The sequence below is a fragment of the Cryptomeria japonica genome, chromosome 8, assembly GCF_030272615.1.
Source record: "Cryptomeria japonica chromosome 8, Sugi_1.0, whole genome shotgun sequence".
In the NCBI taxonomy this organism is placed as follows: Eukaryota; Viridiplantae; Streptophyta; class Pinopsida; order Cupressales; family Cupressaceae; genus Cryptomeria; species Cryptomeria japonica.
The window spans coordinates 338762513-338783144 of record NC_081412.1 but is presented as its reverse complement, the minus strand read 5'-3'; positions in this window follow the sequence as shown (position 1 = coordinate 338783144).

Below are 20632 nucleotides of genomic sequence, written 5' to 3'. Positions count from 1 at the left end.
AAAATTAATGTTTGGAGGCACAACAAGGTTTCAAGACACAAGTCCCAATTCCAGAGTCAGTAGCGTCAAAATGCAATTTTGATGTACATCGTGCTCTTAGAACCTCATTTCGGAGCTTGTGGCTTGAAAGCCCTAATTTCAGCACATCAAAATAAAAATTTTGAGGCACAACAAGGTTTCAAGAGACAAGTCCCTATTCCGGAGCTTGTATCATCAAAATTCCATTTTGACGCAAATCATTGTCTTAGAAGCTCATTTCGGAGCTTGTGCCTTGAAAGAACAAGTTTTGGAGGATCAAAATTAATGTTTGGAGGCACAACAAGCTTTCAAGATGCAAGTCCCGATTCTAATGTCTATAGTGTCAAAATCTGATTTTGGCGCACATCGTGCTCTTAGAATCGCATTTCAAAGCTTGTGCCTCAAAAGCCCCGATTTTGGAGCATCAAAATCAGTGTTTTGAGGCACAACAAGGTTTCAAGATGCAAGCCCCGATTCTAGAGCCCGTAGCATCAAGATTCAATTTTGATGCACATTGTGCTCTTAGAAACCTATTTTAGAAATTGTGCCTCAAAAGCCCCAGGTTTGGAGAATCAAAATCGATGTTTGGAGGCACAACAAGGTTTCAAGATGCAAGTCTTGATTTTGGAGCCGGTAGAGTCAAAATTTGATTTTGACGCACATTGTTCTCTTAGAACCTTTTTTTGCAGCTTATGCCTCAAAATTATCGGTTTCGAAGCATCAAAATTGGTGTTTGGAGGCACAACAAGTTTTCAAGATGCAAGTCCCTATTCTGGAGCCTGTAGTGTCAAAACGTGATTTTGATGTAGATCATGCTCTTATAACGTCATTTCGGTGCATGTGGATCCAAATCTCTAATTTCAAAACATCAAAATCAATGTTTAAAGGCATAACAAAGTTTCAAGACACAAAGTCCCGATTCTCAAGCTGATAGCGTCAAAATATGATTTTGACAAACATGGTGTTCTTAGAAACTCATTTCGGAGGTTGTGCCTCAAAAGCCTCATTTTTGGATCATAAAAATTAGTGTTTGGAGGCACAACAAGGTTTCAAGACACAAGTCCTAATTCTAGAGTCGGTAGCGTCAAAATGCAATTTTGATGTACATCGTGCTCTTAAAACCTCATTTCGGAGGTTGTGCCTTGAAATCCCTGATTTTGGAACATCAAAATCAATGTTTTGAGGCACAACAAAGTTTCAAGAAGCAAGTCCCTATTCCGGAGCGTGTAGCGTCAAAATTCCTTTTTGACGCACATCATTATCTTAGAAGCTCATTTCGGAGCTTGTGCCACGAAAGACCCAGTTTTGGAGGATCAAAATCAATGTTTGGAGGCACAACAAGGTTTCAAGAAGCAAGGCCTAATTCAGGAGTCGGTAGCATCAAAATTTGATTTTCACGCACATCGTGGTCTTAGATCCTTGTTTTGGAGCTTATGGCTCAAAATCTTCAGTTTTGAAGCATCAAAATTGGTGTTTGGAGGCACAACAACCTTTCAAGACGCAAGTCCCTATTCCAGAGCCTGTAGTGTCAAAACGTGTCTTTGATGTGAATCATGCTCTTAGAACCTCATTTTGGAGCGTGTGGTTTGAAAGCTCCAGCTTCAAAACATCAAAATCAATTTTTAAAGGCACAACAAGGTTTCAAGACACAGGTCCCGATTCTCAAGGTGATAGCGTCAAAACACGATTTTGACAAACATAGTGTTCTTAGAACCTCATTACGGAGGTTGTGCCTCAAAAGCCTCATTTTTGGAGAATAAAAATTAGTGTTTGGAGGCACAAGGTTTCAAGACACAAGTCTCGATTCTCAAGCTGATAGCATCAAAACACGATTTTGTCAAACATGGTGTTCTTAAAACCTCATTTTTTGAGCATAAAAATTAGTGTTTGGAGGCACAACAAGGTTTCAAGAAACAAGTCCCAATTCCAGAGTCGGTAGCATCAAAATGCAATTTTGATGTACATCATGCTATTAGAACCTCATTTCGGAGCTTGTGCCTTGCAAGCCCTGATTTTGGAACATCAAAATCAGTGTCAATAGCATCAATAGAGTTAAAATTGACAAGTCCCGATTCTAGAGTCAATAAAAATCTGATTGTGGGGCGCATCGTGCTCTTACAACCTCATTTCGGAGCGTGTGGCTCGAAAGCTCTAGTTTCAAAATATCTAAATCAATAATTAAAGGCACAACAAGGTTTCACGACACAAGTCCCGATTCTTAAGCTAATAGCGTCAAAACACTATTTTGACAAACATGGTAATCTTAGAACCTCATTTCGATGGTTGTGCCTCAAAAGCCTCATTTTTTTAGCATAAAAAGTAGTGTTTGGAGGCACAAAAAGGTTTCAAGACACAAGTCCCAATTCCTGAGTGGGTAGCGTCAAAACGGAATTTTGATTTACATCGTGCCCTTAGAACCTCATTTCGGAGCATCAAAATCTGTGTTTTGAGGCACAACAAAGTTTCAAGATGCAAGCCCCGATTCTAGAGCCAGTAGCATCAAAATTCAATTTTGATGCACATTGTGCTCTTAGAACCCTATTTTAGAAATTTTGCCTCAAAAGCCCCAGTTTTGGAGCATCAAAATCGATGTTAGGAGGCACAACAAGGTCTCAAGATGCAAGTCCTTATTCTGGAGCCGGTAGCATCAAAATTTGATTTTCACGCACATCGTGCTCTTAGAACCTTGTTTTAGAGCTTATGCCTCAAAATCTTCAGTTTGGAAGCATCAAAATTGGTGTTTGGAGGCACAACAAGCTTTCAAGATGCAAGTCTCTATTTCGGAGATTGTAGTGTCAAAATGTGATTTTGATGCACATCGTGCTCTTCGAACCTCGTTTCGGAGCGTGTGGCTTGAAAGCTCTAGTTTCAAAACATCAAAATGAATGGCACAACAAGGTTTTAAGACACAAGTTCTGATTTCAAAACATCAAAATGAATGGCACAACACGATTTTGACAAACATGGTGTTCTTAGAACCTCATTTTGGAGGTTGTGCCTCAAAAGCCTCATTTTTGGAGCATAAAAATTAGTGTTTGGAGGCACAACAACGTTTCAAGACACAAGTCCCAATTCCAGAGTCGGTAGCATCAAAATGCAATTTTGATGTACATCGTGCTCTTAGAACCTCATTTCGGAGCTTGTGCCTTGAAAGCCCTGATTTTGCAACATCAAACTTAGTGTCAATAGTGTCATAATCATCAAGTCCTAATTCTAGAGTCAATAGCGTCAAAATCTTTTTTTGGTGCACATCGTGCTCTTAAAACCTCATTTTGAAGCTTGTGCCTCGAAAGCCACAGTTTCAGAGCATCAAAATTAGTGTTTTGAGTCAGAACATGGTTTCAAGATGCAAGCCCGGATTCTAGAGATAGTAGAATCAGAATTGAATTTTGATGCACATTGTGCTCTAAAAAACTCATTTTTTAGCATAAAAATTAGTATTTGGAGGCACAACAATGTTTCAAGACACAAGTCCTTATTCTAGTGCCAGTAGCGTCAAAATTTGATTTTGACAGACATCGTGCTCTTAGATCCTTGTTTTGGAGCTTATGCCTTGAAAGCCCTGATTTTGGAAAATCAAAATCAAAGTTTGGAGGCACAACAAGGTTTCAAGAAACAAAGTCCCTCTTTTGAAGCCTGTAGCATCAAAATGGAATTTTGACAGACATCATTATCTTAGAAGCTCATTTCAGAGCTTGTGCCTCGAAAGACCCAATTTTGGAGCAACAACAAGGTTTCAAGATGCAAGTCCCAATTCTAGAGTCAATAGCATCAAAATAAGATTTTGGCGTACATCGTACTCTTAGAACCTCATTTTGAAGCTTGTGCCTCCAAAGCCCAGGTTTCAGAGCATCAAAATCAGTGTTTTGAAGCACAATAAGGTTTCAAGATGCAAGCCCCTATTCTAGAGCCAATAGCATCAAAATTCAATTTGGTGCACATTGTGCTCTTAAAACCCTGTTTTCAAAATTGTGTCTCAAAAGCCTTAATTTTGGAGCATCAAAATCGATGTTTGGAGGCACAACAAGGTTTCAAGATGCAAGTCCGCATTCTGGAGCCCGTAGTGTCAAAATTTGATTTTGACGCACATCGTGGTCTTAGAACCTTGTTTTGGAGCTTATGCCTCAAAATCTTTTGTTTCAAAGCATAAAAATTGGTGTTTGGACGCACAACAAGCTTTCAAGATGCAAGTCCCTATTCCAGAGCCTGTAGTGTCAAAACATGATTTTGATGCACATCGTGCACTTAGAACCTCGTTTATGAGCGTGTGGTTCAAAAGCTTCAGTTTCAAAATATAAAAATCAATGTTTAAAGGCACAACAAGGTTTCAAGATAAAAATCCTGATTCTCAAGCTGATAGCATCAAAACACTATTTTGACAAACATGGTGTTCTTAGAACCTCATTTCGGAGCATGTGGATCGAAAGCTACAGCTTCAAAACATCAAAATCAATGTTTAAAGGCACAACAAGGTTTCAAGACACAAGTCTCGATTCTCAAGCTGATAGCGTCAAAACACGATTGGACGCACAACAAGGTTTCAAGAACCAAGTCCCTATTCCAGAGCCTGTAGCGTCAAAATTCCATTTTGACGCACATCATTCTCTTAGAAGCTCATTTCGGAGCTTGTGCCTCAAAAGACCTAGTTTTGGAGCATCAAAATCAATGTTTGGAGGCACAACAACGTTTCAAGATGCAAGTCCCGATTCTAGAGTCAATAGCATCAAAATCTGATTTTGGCGCACATCGTGCTCTTATAAGGTCATTTCGAAGCTTGTGCCTCGAAAGCCCCAGTTTCGGAGCATCAAAATAAGTGTTTTAAGGCACAACAAGGTTTCAAGATGCAAGCATCGAAATTGGTGTTTGGAGGCACAACAAGTTTTCAAGACACAAGTCCCTATTCCCGAGCCTGTAGTGTCAAAACATGATTTTGATGCACATCGTGCTCTTAGAACCTCGTTTCGGAGAGTGTGGCTCGAAATCTCCAGTTTCAAAACATCAAAATCAATGTTTAAAGGCATAACAAGGTTTCAAGACACAAGTCCCGATTCTCAAGCTGATAGCGTCGAAACATGATTTTGAGAAACATGGTGTTCTTAGAAACTCATTTCGGAGGTTGTGCCTCAAAAGCCTCATTTTTGGATAATAAAACTTAAAACCTTGTTTTAGAGCTTATGCCTCAAAATTGGTGTTTGGAGGCACAATAAGGTTTCAAGACGCAAGTCCCTATTCAGGAGCTTTTAGTTTCAAAACATGATTTTGATGCACATGGTGGTATTAGAACCTTGTTTCGGAGTGTGTGGCTCGAAAGCTCCAATTTCAAAACATCAAAATCAATGTTTAAAGTCACAACAAGGTTTCAAGACAAAAGTCTCGATTCTCAAGCTGATAGCGTCAAAACACGAATTTGACAATTATATTGTTCTTAGAACCTCATTTCAGAGAATGTGCCTCCAAAGGCTCATTTATGGTGCATAAAAATTAGTGTTTGGTGGCACAACAAGGTTTCAAGACACAAGTCCCAATTCCAGAGTATGTATTATCAAAATGCAATCATGATGTACATCATTCTGTTAGAACCTCATTTTTGAGCTTGTGCCTTGAAAGTCTTGATTTGGGAACATCAAAATCAGTGTTTGGAGGCACAACAAGGTTTCAAGAAGCAAGTGCCTATTCTCGAGCCTGTCGCGTCAAAATTTCATTTTGACAAACATCATTCTCATAGAAGCTCATTTCGGAGCTTGTGCCTCGAAAGACCCAGTTTTGGAATGTTAAAATCAATGTTTGGAGGCACAACACGGTTTGAAGATGCAAGTCTTGATTCTAGAGTCAATAGTGTCAAAATTTGATTTTGGCGCACATCGTGCTCTTATAACCTCATTTCGAAGCTTGTGCCTCGAAAGCCCCAGTATTGGAGCATCAAAATCAGTGTTTTGAGGCACAACAAGGTTTCAAGTTGCAAGGCCTGATTCTAGAGCCAGTAGCATCAAAATTCAATTTTGATGCACATTGTGCTCTTAGAACCCTGATTTAGAAATTGTGCCTCAAAAGCCCCAGTTTTGGAGCATCAAAATAGATGTTTGGAGGCACAAAATTTTTTCAAGACTTAAGTCCTGATTCTAGAGCTACAAGCGTCAAAATTTGATTTTGACGCACATCGTGCTCTTAGAACCTTGTTTTGGCGCTTACGCCTCAAAATCTTTGATTTCGAAGCATCAAAATTGGTGTTTGGAGGCACAACAAGCGTTCAAGACGCAAGTCCCTATTCTAGAGCCTGTAGAGTGAAAACATGATTTTGATGCACATGATGTTGTTAGAACCTCGTTTCGGAGCATGTGGCTCGAAAGCTTCAGTTTCAAAACATCAAAATCAACGTTTAAAGGCACAACAAGATTTCAAAACACAAGTCTCGATTCTGAAGCTGATAGCGTCAAAACATGATTTTGACAAAAATGGTGTTCTTAGAACCTCATTTCGGAGGTTGTGCCTCAAAAAGCTCATTTTGGAGCATAAAAATTAGTGTTTGGAGGCACAACAAGGTTTCAAGACACAAGTCCCAATTCTAGAGTTGGTAGCGTCAAAATGCAATTTTGATGTATATCATGGTCTTAGAACCTCATTTCGGAGCTTGTGTCTTGAAAGCCCTGATTTTGGCACATCAAAATCAATGTTTTGAGGCACAACATGGTTTCAAGAAGCAAGTCCCTATTCCCGAGGCTATAGCGTCAAAATTCCATTTTCACGCACATCATTCTCTTACAAGCTCATTTTGGAGCATCAAAGTCAATGTTTGGAGGCACAACCAGGGTTCAAGATTCAAGTCTCGATTCTAGAGTCAAGAGCGTCAAAATTTGATTTTGGCCCACATCGTGCTCTTGGAACCTCATTTTGAAGCATCAAAATCAGTGTTTTGAGGCACAACAAGGTTTCAAGATGCAAGCCCCGATTCTATAGCCAGTAGCATCAAAATTCAATTTTGATGCACATTGTGCTCTTAGAACCCTGTTTTAGAAATTTTGCCTCAAAGGCCCTAGTTTTGGAGAATCAAAGTTGATGTTTCGAGGCACAACAAGGTTCCATGATTCAAGTCCTGATTCTAGAGCCGGTAGTATCAAAATTTAATTTTGACGCACATCGTGCTCTTAGAACCTTGTTTTGGAGCTTATGCCTCAAAATCTTTGGTTTCAAAGCATCAAAATTGGTGGTTGGAGGCACAACAAGCTTTCAAGGTGCAAGTCCCTATTCCGGAGCCTGCAGTGTCAAAACGTGATTTACATGCACATCGTGCTCTTAGAACCTTGTTTCGGAGTGTGTGGCTCAAAAGCTCTAGTTTCAAAACATCAAAATCAATGTTTAAAGGCAGAACAAGGTTTCAAGACACAAGTCCCGATTCTCAAGCTGATAGCATCAAAACACGGTTTTGACAAATATGGTGTTCTTAGAACCTCATTTCGGAGGTTGTGCCTCAAAAGCCTCCTTTTTGGAGCATAAAAATTAGTGTTTGGAGGCAAGACAAGGTTTCAAGACACAAGTCCCAATTCTAGAGTGAGTAGCGTCAAAACGCAATTTTGATGTACACCGTGCTCTTATAACCTCATTTTGGAGCTTATGCTTTGAAAGCCCTGATTTTGGAACATAAAAAACAGTGTTTGGAGGCACAACAAGGTATCAAGAAGCAAGTCCCTATTCCGGAGCCTGTAGCGTTAAAATTCCATTTTGACGCACATTAATTTTTTAGAAGCTCATTTCGGAGCTTGTGCCTTGAAAGACCCAGTTTTGGAGCGTCAAAATCAATGTTTGGAGGAGGCACAAAGAGGTTTCAAGATGCAAGTCTCGATTCTAGAGTCAATAGCGTCAAAATCTAATTTTGGCGCACATCGTGCTCTTAGAACCTCATTCAAAGCTTCTGCCTCGAAAGCCTTGATTTCAGAGAATCAAAATCAGTGTTTTGAGGCACAACAAGGTTTCAAGATGCAAGCCCCGATTCTAGAGCCAGTAGCATGAAAATTCAATTTTCATGCACATTGTTCTCTTATAACCCTGTTTTAGAAATTCTGCCTCAAAAGCCCCAGTTTTGTAGCATCAAAATAGATGTTTGCAGGCAAAACAAGGTTTCAAGAGGCAAGTCCTGATTCTGGAGCCGGTAGCGTCAAAATTTGATTTTGACAGACATCCTGCTCTTAGAACCTTGTTTTGGAGCTTATGCCTCAAAATCTTCAGTTTCGAAGCATCAAAATTGCTGTTTGGAGGCATAACAAGCTTTCAAGACGCAAGTCCCTATTTCGGAGTCTGTAGTGTCAAAATGTGATTTTGATGTACATCGTGCTATTAGAACCTCATTTCGGAGCGTGTGGCTCAAAAGCTCCAGTTTCAAAACATCAAAATCAATGTTTAAAGGCACAACAAGGTTTCAAGACACAAGTCCCGATTCTCAAGCTAATAGCATGAAAACACGATTTTGACAAACATGGTGTTCTTAGAACTTGATTTCAGAGGTTGTGCCTCAAAATCCTCATTTTTGGAGCATAAAAATTAGTGTTTGGTGGCAAAACAATGTTTCAAGGCACAAGACCCAATTCCAAAGTTGGTAGCATCAAAACACAATTTTGATGTACATCATTCTCTTAGAACCTCATTTCAGAGCTTGTGCCTTGAAAGCCTCGATTTTGGAACATCAAAGTCAGTGTTTGGAGGCACAACAAGGTTTCAAGAAGCAAGTCCCCAATCTAGAGCCGGTAGCATCAAAATTTGATTTAGACGCACATCGTGCTCTTAGAACCTTGTTTTGGAGCTTATGCCTCTAAATATTGTGGTTTGAACCATCAAAATTGGTGGTTGGAGGCACAACAAGCTTTCAAGGTGCAACTCCCTATTCTAGAGCCTATAGTGTCAAAATGTAATTTTGATGCACATCGTGCTCTTAGAACCTCGTTTCGGAGCGTGTGGCTTGAAAGCTCCAGTATCAAAACATCAAAATCAATGTTTAAGCCACAACAAGGTTTCAAGAAGCAAGTCCCTATTCCAGAGACTATAGCTTCAAAATTCCATTTTGACGCATATCATTCTCCTAGAAGCTCATTTCGGAGCTTGTGCATCAAAAGACATAGTTTTGGAGCATCAAAATGAATGCTTGGAGGCACAACAAGGTTTCAAGATGCAAGTCTCGATTCTAGAGTCAATAGCGTCAAAATCTAATTTTGGCGCAGATCGTGCTCTTAAAACCTCATTTCAAAGCTTGTGCCTCGAAAGCCTCGGTTTCAGAGCATCAAAATCATTGTTTTGATGCATAACAAGGTTTCAAGATGCAAGCCCCGATTCTAGAGCCAGTAGTATCAAAATTCAATTTTGATGCACATTGTGCTCTTAGAACCCTATTTTAGAAATTGTGCGTCAAAAGCCCTAGTTTTGGAGCATCAAAATCGATGTTTGGAGGCACAACAAGATTGCAAGATGCAAATCCTGATTCTAGAGCCGGTAGCGTCAAAGTTTGAATTTGACGCACATCGTGCTCTTAGAACCTTGTTTTGGAGCTTATGCCTCAAAATATCTGGTTTCAAAGCATCAAAATTGGTGTTTGGAGGCACAACAAGCTTCCAACATGCAAGTCACTATTCCGAAGCCTGTAGTGTCAAAACGTGATTTACATGCACATCGTGCTCTTAGAACCTTGTTTCGGAGTGTGTGGCTCAAAAGCTCCAGTTTCAAAACATCAAAATCAATTTTTATAGGCACAACAAGGTTTCAAGACACAAGTCCGGATTCTCAAGTTGATAGCACCAAAACACGGTTTTGACAAATATGGTGTTCTTAGAACCTCATTTCGGAGGTTGTGCCTCAAAAGCCTCCTTTCTGGAGCATAAAAATTAGTGTTTGGAGGCAAGACAAGGTTTCAAGACACAAGTCCCAATTCCAGAGTCAGTAGCGTCAAAACGCAATTTTGATGTACAACGTGCTCTTATAACCTCATTTTGGAGCTTTTGCTTTGAAAGCCCTGATTCTGGAACATAAAAATCAGTGTTTGGAGGCACAACAAGGTATGAAGAAGCAAGTCCCTATTCCGGAGCCTATAGCGTTAAAATTCCATTTTGACGCACATTAATTTTTTAGAAGCTCATTTCAGAGCTTGTGCCTCGAAAGACCCACTTTTGGAGTGTCAAAATCAATGTTTCGAGGCACAAAAAGGTTTCAAGATGCAAGTCCCGATTCTAGAGTCAATAGCATCAAAATCTAATTTTGGCACACATCATGCTCTTAGAACTTCATTTCGAAGCTTGTGCCTCGAAAGCCCCAATTTTGGAACATCAAAATCAGTGTTTTGAGGCACAACAGTTTTCAAGATGCATGCTCCGATTCTAGAGCCAGTAGCATCAAAATTCAATTTTGATGCACATTGTGCTCTTATAACCCTGTTTTCGAATTTGTGCCTCAAAAGCCCCAGTTTTGGAGCAGCAAAATTGATGTTTGGAGGCACAACAAGGTTTCTTGATGCAAGTCTTGATTCTGGAGCTCGTAGCATCAAAATTTGATTGCCTCATTTTTGGGGCATAAAAATTAGTGTTTGGAGGCACAACAAGGTTTCAAGACACAAGTCCCAATTCTAGAGTGGGTAGTGCCAAAACGCAATTTTGATGTACATCGTGCTCTTGGAACCTCATTTTGGAGCTTGTGCCTTGAAAGCCTTGATTTTTTGCCACATCAAAATAAATGTTTTGAGACACAACAAGGTTTCAAGAAGCAAGTCCCTATTCTGGAGCCTGTAGCGTCAAAATTCCATTTTGACACACATCATTCTCTTCGAAGGCCATTTCGGAGCTTCTGCCTCGAAAGACCCAGTTTTGGAGCATCAAAATCAATGTTTGGAGGCACAACAAGGTTTCAAGATGGAAGTCCCGATTCTAGAGTCAATAGTGTCAAAATCTGATTTTGGCGCACATCGTGCTCTTAAAACCTCATTTCAAAGCTTGTGCCTCGAAAGCCCCAGTTTTGGAGCATCAAAATCAGTGTTTTGAGGCTCAACAAGGTTTCAAGATACAAGCCTGGATTCTAGAGCCAGAAGCATCAAAATTTAAATTTGATGCATATTATGCTCTTAGAAACGTATTTTAGAAATTGTGCCTGAAAAGCCCCAGTTTTGGAGCATCAAAATCGATGTTTGGAGGCATAACAAGGTTTCAATATGCAAGTGCTGATTTTGGAGCCAGTAGTATCAAAATTTGATTTTGACGCACATCATGCTCTTAGAACCTTGTTTTAGAGCTGATGCCTCAAAATCTTTGATTTCGAAGCATGAAAATCAGTGATGGGAGGCGCAACAAGCTTTCAAGACGCAAGTCCCTATTCTGGAGCCTGTAGTGTCAAAACGTGATTTTGATGCATATCGTGCTCTTAGAACCTCATTTTGAAGCGTGTGGCTCAAAAGCTCCAGTTTCAAAACATCAAAATCAATGTTTAAAAGCACAACAATGTTTCAAGACACAAGTCCCGATTCTCAAGCTGATAGCATCAAAACATGATTTTGACAAACATGGTGTTCTTAGAAGCACATTTCAGAGGTTGTGCCTAAAAAGCCTCATTTTTGGAGCATAAAAATTAGTGTTTGGAGGCACTACAAAGTTTCAAGACACAAGTCCCAATTCAAAAGTTGGTAGCGTCAAAACGCAATTTTGATGTACATCATGCTCTTAGAACGTCATTTTGGAGCTTGTGCATTGAAAGCCCTGATTTTGGAACATCAAAATCAGTGTTTTGGAGGCACAACAAGCTTTCAAGAAGCAAGTCCCTATTCCAGAGCCTGTTGCATCAAAATTCCATTTTGTCGCACATCATTCTCTTAGAAGCTCATTTCGGAGCTTGTGCCTAGAAAGACCCAATTTTCGAGCATCAAAATCAATGTTTTGAGGCACAACAAGGTTTCAAGATGCAAGTCCCAATTCTAGAGTCCATAGCATTAAAATCTGATTTTGGTGCACATTGTGCTCTTAGAACCTCATTTCGGATCTTGCATCTCAAAAGCCCTGGTTTCGGATCATAAAAATCAGTGTTTTGAGGCACAACAAGGTTTCAAGAGGCAAGCCCTATTCTAGAGCGAGTAGCATCAAAATTCAAGTTTGATGAACATTGTGCCCTTAGAACCCTGTTTTAGAAATTATGCCTCAAAAGCCCCAGTTTTGGAACATCAAAATCGATGTTTGGAGGCACAATAAAGTTTCTAGATGCAAGTCCTGATTCTGGAGTCGGTAGCGTCAAAATTTGATTTTGACACACATCGTGCTCTTAGAACCTTGTTTTGGAGCTTATGCCTCAAAATTGGTGTTTGGAGGCACAACAAGCTTTCAAGATGAAAGTCTCTATTCCGGAGCCTGTAGTGTGAAAACATGATTTTGATGCACATCGTGCTCTTAGAACCTCATTTCGGAGCTTGTGGCTCGAAAGCTCTAGTTTCAAAATATAAAAATCAATGTTTAAAGGCACAACAAGGTTTCACGATACAAGTCCCGATTCTCAAGCTGATAGCATCAAAACACACTTTTGACAAACATGGTGTTCTTAGAACCTTATTCCGGAGGTTGTGCCTCAAAAGCCTCATTTTTGGAGCATAAAAATTTGTGTTTGGAGGCACAACAAGGTTTCATGACACAAGTCCCAATTGCAGAGTGGGTAGCGTCAAAACGCAATTTTGATGTACATCGTGCTCTTAGAACCTCATTTCGGACCTTGTGCCTTCAAAGCCCTGATTTTGGCACATCAAAATCAATGTTTTCAAGCACAACAAGGTTTGAAGAAGCAAGTCCCTATTCTGGAGTCTATAGCATTTTGACGCACATCATTCTCTTAGAAGCTCATTTCGGAGCTTGTGCCTCGAAAGACCTAGTTTTGGAGCATCAAAATCAATGTTTGGAGGCACAACAAGGTTTCAAGATGCAAGTTCGAATTCTAGAGTCAATAGCGTCAAAATGTGATTTTGGCGCACATCATTCTCTTACAACCTTATTTCAAAGCTTGTGCCTCGAAAGTCACAGTTTTGGAGCATTAAAATCAGTGTTTTGAGGCAAAACAAGGTTTCAAGATGCAAGCCTCGATTCTAAAGCCAGTAGCATTAAAATTCAAGTATGATGCACATTGTGCTCTTAGAACCCTGTTGTAGAAATTGTGCCTCAAAAGCCCCAGATTCGGAGCATTAAAATTAGTGTTTTGAGGCACAACAAGGTTTCAAGATGCAAGCCCCGATTCTAGAGCCGGTAGCATCAAAACTTTATTTTGATGCATATTGTGCTCTTAGAACCCTGTTTTAAAAATTGTGTCTCAAAAGTCCAGTTTTGGAGCATCAAAATCGATGTTTGGAGGCACAACAAGGTTTCAAGATGCAAGTCCTGATTATTGATCCGGTAGCGTCAAAATTTGATTTTGACACACATCGTTCTCTTAGAACCTTGTTTTGGAGCTTATGCCTCAAAATCATCGGTTTCGAAGAATCAAAATTGGTGTTTGGAGGCACAACAAGGTTTCAAGACACAAGTCCCAATTCCAAAGTGGGTAGAGTCAAAATGCAATTTTGATGTACATCATGCTCTTAGAACCTCATTTTGGAGATTGTGCCTTGAAAGCCCTGATTTTTGAACATCAAAATCAATGTTTTGAGGTACAACAAGGTTTCAAGAAACAAGTCCCTATTCCGTAGCCAGTAGCCATTTTGACGCACATCATTATTTGAGAAGCTTATTTCAGAGCTTGTGCCTCTAAAGACCTAGTTTTGGAGCATCAAAATCAATGTTTGGAGGCACAACAAGGTTTCAAGATGCAAGTCCTGATTCTAGAGTCAATAGCATCAAAATCTAATTTTGTCGCACATTGTGCTCTTAGAACCTCATTTCGAAGCTTGTGCCTCGAAAGCCCTGGTTTTGGAGCATCAAAATGAGTGTTTTGAGGCACAACAAGGTTTCAAGGTGCAAGCCTCGATTCTAGAGCCAGTAGCACCAAAATTCAAGTTTGATGCACATTGTGCTCTTAGAACCCTGTTCTCGAAATTGTACCTCAAAAGCCCCAGTTTTGTAGCATCAAAATCGATGTTTGGAGACACAACAAGGTTTCAAGATGCAAGTCCCTATTTCGGAGCTTGTAGTGTCAAAACATGATTTTGATGCACATCGTGCTCTTAGAACCTCGTTTCGGAGTGTGTGGCTCGAATGCTCCAGTTTCAAAACATCAAAATCAATGTTTAAAGACACAAGGTTTCAAGACACAAGTCCCGATTCTGAAGCTGATAGCGTCAAAACACAATTTTGAAAAACATGGTGTTCTTAGAACCTCATCGTGGAGGTCGTCCCTCAAAAGCCTCCTTTTGGGAGCGTAAAAATTAGTGTTTGGAGACACGACAAGGTTTCAAGACACAAGTCCCAATTCCAGAGTCGACAGCGTCAAAACGCAATTTTGATGTACACCGTGCTCTTAGAACCTCATTTCGGAGCTTGTGCCTTGAAAGCCCTGATTTTGGAACATAAAAATCAATGTTTGGAGGGACAACAAGGTATCAAGAAGCAAGTCCCTATTCCGGAGCCTGTAGCGTTAAAATTCCATTTTGACGCACATCAATCTCTTAGAAGCTCATTTCGGAGTTTGTGCCTCGAAAGACCCACTTTTGGAGCATCAAAATCAATCTTTCGAGGCACAAAAATGTTTCAAGATGCAAGTCCCGATTCTAGAGTCAATAGCATCAAAATCAAGTTTTGGCGCACGTCGTGCTCTTAGAACCTCATTTCAAAGCTTGTGCCTCGAAAGCCCCCAATTTCGGAGCACCCAAATCAGTGTTTTGAGGCACAACAAGGTTTCAAGATGCAATCTCGGATTCTAGAGCCAGTAGCATCAAAATTCAATTTTGATGCACATTGCGCTCTTATAATCCTATTTTAGAATTTATGCCTCAAAAGCCCTAGTTTTGGAGCAGCAAAATTGATGTTTGGAGGCACAAGAAGATTTAAAGATGCAAGTTTTGATTATGGAGCTGGTAGCATCAAATTTTTATTTTGACGCACATCATGCTCTTAGAACCTTGTTTTGGAGCTTATACCTCAAAATCTTTGATTTCGAAGCATCAAACTTGGTGCTTGGAGGCAGAAAAAGCTTTCAAGATGCAAGTCCCTATTCCAGAGCCTGTAGTCTCAAAATGTGATTTTGATGCACATCGTGCTTTTAGAACCTCGTTTCAGAGCGTGTGGCTTGAAAGCTCTAGTTTCAAAACATCAAAATCACTGTTTAAAGGCACAATAAGGTTTCAAGACACAAGTCCTGATTCTGAAGCTGATAGCGTCAATACACAATTTTGAGAAACATGGTGTTCTTAGAACCTCATTTAAGAGGTTGTGCCTCAAGAACTAAGTCCCTATTCCGGAGCCTGTAGCGTCAAAATTCCATTTTCACGCAGCTCATTTCGGAGCTTGTGCTTCGGAAGATCGAGTTTTGGAGCATCAAAATCAATGTTTGGAGGCACAACAAGATTTCAAGATGCAAGTCTCGATTCTAGAGTCAAAATCTGATTTTGGCGCACATCGTGATCTTAGAAACTCATTTCAAAGCTTGTGCATCAAAAGCCCTAGTTTCGGAGCATCAAAATCAGTGTTTTGAGGCACAACAAGGTTTCAAGATGGAAGTCATGATTCTAGAGCCAGTAGAATCAAAATTCAATTTTGATGCACATTGTGCTCTTAGAACCCTGTCTTAGAAATTGTGCCTCAAAACCCCAGGTTTTGTACATCAAAATTGATGTTTAGAGGCATAACAAGATTGTAAGATGCAAGTCCCTATTTTGGAGCCTTTATTGTCAAAACGTGATTTTGATGCACATCGTGCTCTGCGAACCTCGTTTCAGAGCGTGTGGCTCCAAAGCTCCATTTTCAAAACATCAAAATCAATGTTTAAAGGCACAACAAGTTTTCAACACACAAGTCCCTATTCTAAAGCTGATAGCGTCAAAACACGATTCTGACAAACATGGTGTTCTTAGAACCTCATTACAAAGGTTGTGCCTCAAAAGCCTCATTTTTGGAGAATAAAAATTAGTGTTTGGAGTTACGACAAGGTTTCAAGACACAAGTCCCAATTCCAGAGACGGTAGCGTCAAAACACAATTTTGATGTACATCGTGCTCTTAGAACCTCATTTCGGAGCTTGTGCCTTGAAAGCCCTGATTTTGGACCATAAAAATCAGTGTTTGGAGGCACAACAAGGTTTCACAAGAAGCAAGTCCCTATTTTGGAGCTTGTAGCATCAAAATTCCATTTTGACGCACATCATTCTCTTAGAAGCTCTTTTCAGAATTTGTGTCTTGAAAGACCTAGGTTTGGATCGTCAAAATCAATGTTTCGAGGCACAACAAGGTTTCAAGATGCAAGCCCCAATTCTAGAGCCAGTAGCATCAAAATTGAATTTTGATCCACATTGTGCTCTTAGAACCCTTTTTTAGAAATTGTGCCTCAAAAGCCCCAGTTTTGGAGCATCAAAATCGATGTTTGGAGGCACAATAAGGTTTTAAGATGCAAGTCAAAATCAATGTTTGGAGGCAGAACAAGCTTTAAAGACTCAAGTCCCTATTTTGGAGCCTGTAGTGTCAAAACATTATGTTGATGCACATCATGCTCTTAGAACCTCGTGTCAGAGCGTGTGGCTCGAAAGCTCTAGTTTCAAAACATCAAAATCAATGTTTAAAGGCACAACAAGGTTTCAAGGCACAAGTCCCAATTCCAGAGTCGGTAGCGTCAAAACGTAATTTTGATGTACATCGTGCTCTTAGAACCTCATTACGGAGCTTTTGCCTTGATGTACATCATTCTCTTAGAAGCTCATTTCGGAGCTTGTGCCTCGAAAGACCTAGTTTTCGAGTGTCAAAATCAATTTTTGGAGGCACAACAAGGTTTCAAGATGCAAGTCCCGATTGTAGAATCAAGAGCATCAAAATCTGATTTTGGCACACATTGTGCTCTTAGAACCTCATTTTGAAGTTGTGCCTCGAAAGCTCCAGTTTTAGAGTATCAAAATCAGTGTTTTAACGTACAACATGGTTTCAAGATGGAAGCCCTGATTATAGAGCTAGTAGCATCAAAATTCAATTTTTATGCACATTGCTCTCTTAGAACCCTGTTTTAGAAATTGTGCCTCAAAAGCCCTAGTTTTGGAGCATCAAAATCGATGTTTGGAGGAACAACAAGGTTTCAAGACACAAGTTCCAATTCCAGAGTCGGGAGCGTCAAAATACATTTTTGATGTCCATCATGCTTTTAGAACTTCATTTTGGAGCTTGTGCCTTAAAAGCCCTGATTTTGGAATATTAAAATCAGTCTTTTGAGGCACAACAAGGTTTCAAGAAGCAAGTCCCTATTCCGGAGCCAATTTTGACGCACATCATTCTCTTAGAAGCTCATTTTGGAGCTTGTGCCTTGAAAGACCCAGTTTTGGAGCATCAAAATCAATGTTTGTAGGCACATCAAGGTTTCGATATGCAAGTCCCAATTTTAGAGTCAATAGCGTCAAAATCTGAGTTTTGCGCACATCGTGCTTTTAGAAACTCATTTCGAAGCTTGTGCCTCAAAAGTCCCAATTTCGAAACATCAAAATCAGTGTTTCTTAGAACCCTGTTTTAGAAATTTGAAAAGCCCCGGTTTTGGAGTATCAAAATTAATGTTTGGAGACGAAACAAGGTTTCAAGATGCAAGTCATGTTTCTAGAGTCAGTAGCGTCAAAATTTGATTTTGACGCTTATTGTGCTCTTAGAACCTTGTTTTGGAGCTTATGCCTCAAAATCTTCGGATTCAAAGCATCAAAATTGGTGTTTGGAGGCACATTAAGGTTTCAAGATGTAAGTCCATATTCTAGTGCCTGTAGTGTGAAAACATGATTTTGATGCACATTGTGCTCTTATAACCTCGTTTCAGACCGTGTGGCTCAAAAGCTCAAGTTTCAAAACATCAAAATCAATATTTTAAGGCACAACAAGGTTTCACGACACAAGTCTCAATTTTCAAGCTGATGCAACCATTCCCAAAGATACTAAGAGGGGGGGTGAATCAGTATCTGACTGGTATAATAATTTTCTTAAGTTATAACATGAAAAGCATATCAAAACTGTGTACCGGTAAACCAAAAATAATGCAGTAAAGAAGAATAATAACCACAGTATAAGAAACACACCATAACACAATATTTTAACGAGGAAACCAGGTGTGGAAAAAACCTCGGTGGGATTTGTGACCCACAATATTCACTTACTGGCCAATAAGAGAATATTACTGCTTACAATAGGGGCCTGCACATGCAGGAAGGCCAAGTGCCCAGAGCTCAATGCTCAATTACAAAGAAGTCACATTGACTTACAAAAATGGATTATAGAAATCCAATGTCTTGTACTGTTTCAGATTAGCATCTACTATGCCAGATTCAGTACCAGTTTAAGCTCTGCTACATACATGGTGTTCTTAGAACCTCATTTCGGAGGTTGTGCCTCAAACGCCTCGTTTTTGGAGCATAAAAATTAGTGTTTGGAGGCACAACAAAGTTTCAAGACACAAGTCCCAATTCCAGAGTCGGTAGCGTCAAAACGCAATTTTGATGTACATCGTGCTCTTAGAACCTCATTTCGGAGCTTGTGCCTTGAAAGACCTGATTTTGGAACATCTAAGTCAGTGTTTGGAGGCACGAAAAGGTTCCAAGAAGCAAGTTCCTATTCCGAAGCCTGTAGCGTCAAAATTCCATTTTGACGCACATCATTCTCTTAGAAGCTCATTTCGGAGCTTGTGTCTGCAAAGACCCAGTTTTCAAGCATCAAAATCAATGTTTGGAGGCACAACAAGGTTTCAAGATGCAAGTCCAGATTCTAGAGTCAATAGTGCCAAAATCTGATTTTCACGCGCATTGTGCTTTTAGAACCTCATTTACAAGCTTGTGCCTCGAAAGGCCCGATTTAAGAGCATCAAAATTAGTGTTTTGAGGCACAACAAGGATTCAAGATGCATGCCCCGACTCTCGAGCTATTAGCATCAAAATTCAATTTTGATGCACATTATGGTCTTAGAACCCTATTTTAGAAATTGTGCCTCAAAAGCCCAAGTTTTGGAGCAACAAAATCGATGTTTGGGCACAACAAGGTTTCAAGATGCAAGTCCTTATTCTGGGGCACAAAAAACTTTTAATCTGCAAGTCCCTATTCCGGAGCCTGTAGTGTCAATACATGATTTTGATACACATCATGCTCTTAGAACCTCGTTTCAGAGTGTGTGGCTTGAAAGCTCCAGTTTCAAAACATCAAAATCAATGTTTAAAGGCACAACAAGGTTTCAAGATACAAGTCCGGATTCTCAAGATGATAGCGTCAAAACACGATTTTGACAAACATGGTGTTCTTAGAACCTCATTTCGGAGGTTGTTCCTCAAAAGCCTTGTTTTTGGAGCATAGAAATTAGTGTTTGGAGGCACAACAATGTTTCAAGACACAAGTCCCAATTCCAGAGTTGGTAGCATCAAAATGCAATTTTGATGTACATCGTGCTCTTAGAACCTCATTTCGGAGCTTGTGCCTTGAAAGCCCTTATTTTGGAACATCATAATCAGTGCTTTAAAATCTGATTTTGGTGCACATCATGCTCTTCAAACCTCATTTTGAAGCTTGTGCCCCGAAAATCCCGTTTTGGAGCATCAAAATCAGTATTTTTAGGCACAACAAGGTTTCAAGATGCAAGCCCCGATTCTAGAGCCAGTAGCATCAAAATTGAATTTTGATGCAAATTGTGCTCTTAGAACCCCGTTTTAGAAATTGTGCCTCAAAAGCCCTAGTTTTCGAGCATCAAAATCGATGTTTGGAGGCACAACAATGTTTCAAGATGCAAGTCCTAATTCTGGAGCTGGTAGCGTCAAAATTTGAGCTTTCAAAGCATCAAAATTGGTGTTTGGAGGGACAACAAGCTTTCAAGACGCAAGTCCCTATTCCAGAGCCTGTAGTGTCAAAAGGTGATTTTGATGCACATCGTGCTCTTAGAACCTCGTTTGGGAGCGTGTGGGTCAAAAGCTCTAGTTTCAAAACATCAAAATCAATGTTTAAAGGCACAACAAGGTCTAATGACATAAGTCTCGATTTTGAAGTTGATAGCGTCAAAACATTATTTTGACAAACATGGTGTTCTTAGAAACTCATTTCGGAGGTTGTGCCTCAAAAGCCTTGTTTTTGGAGCATAAAAATTTGTGTTTGGAGGCACAACAAGGTTTCAAGACACGAGTCCCAATTCTAGAGTGGGTAGCGTCAAAATGCAATTTTGATATACATCGTGCTCTTAGAACCTCACTTCGGAACTTGTGCCTTGAAAGCCTTGATTTTGGCACATCAAAATCAATGTTTTGAGACACAACAAGGTTTCAAGAAGCAAGTCCCTATCAGCAGCCTGTAGCGTCAAAATTTCATTTTGACGCACATCATTCTCTTAGAAACGCATTTCGGAGCTTGTGCCTTGAAAGACCTAGTTTTGGAGTGTCAAAATCAATGTTTGGAGGCACAACAAGGTTTCAAAATGCAACTCCCAATTCTAGAGTCAATAGCATCAAAATATGATTTTGGGGCACATCGTGCTCTTAGAACCTC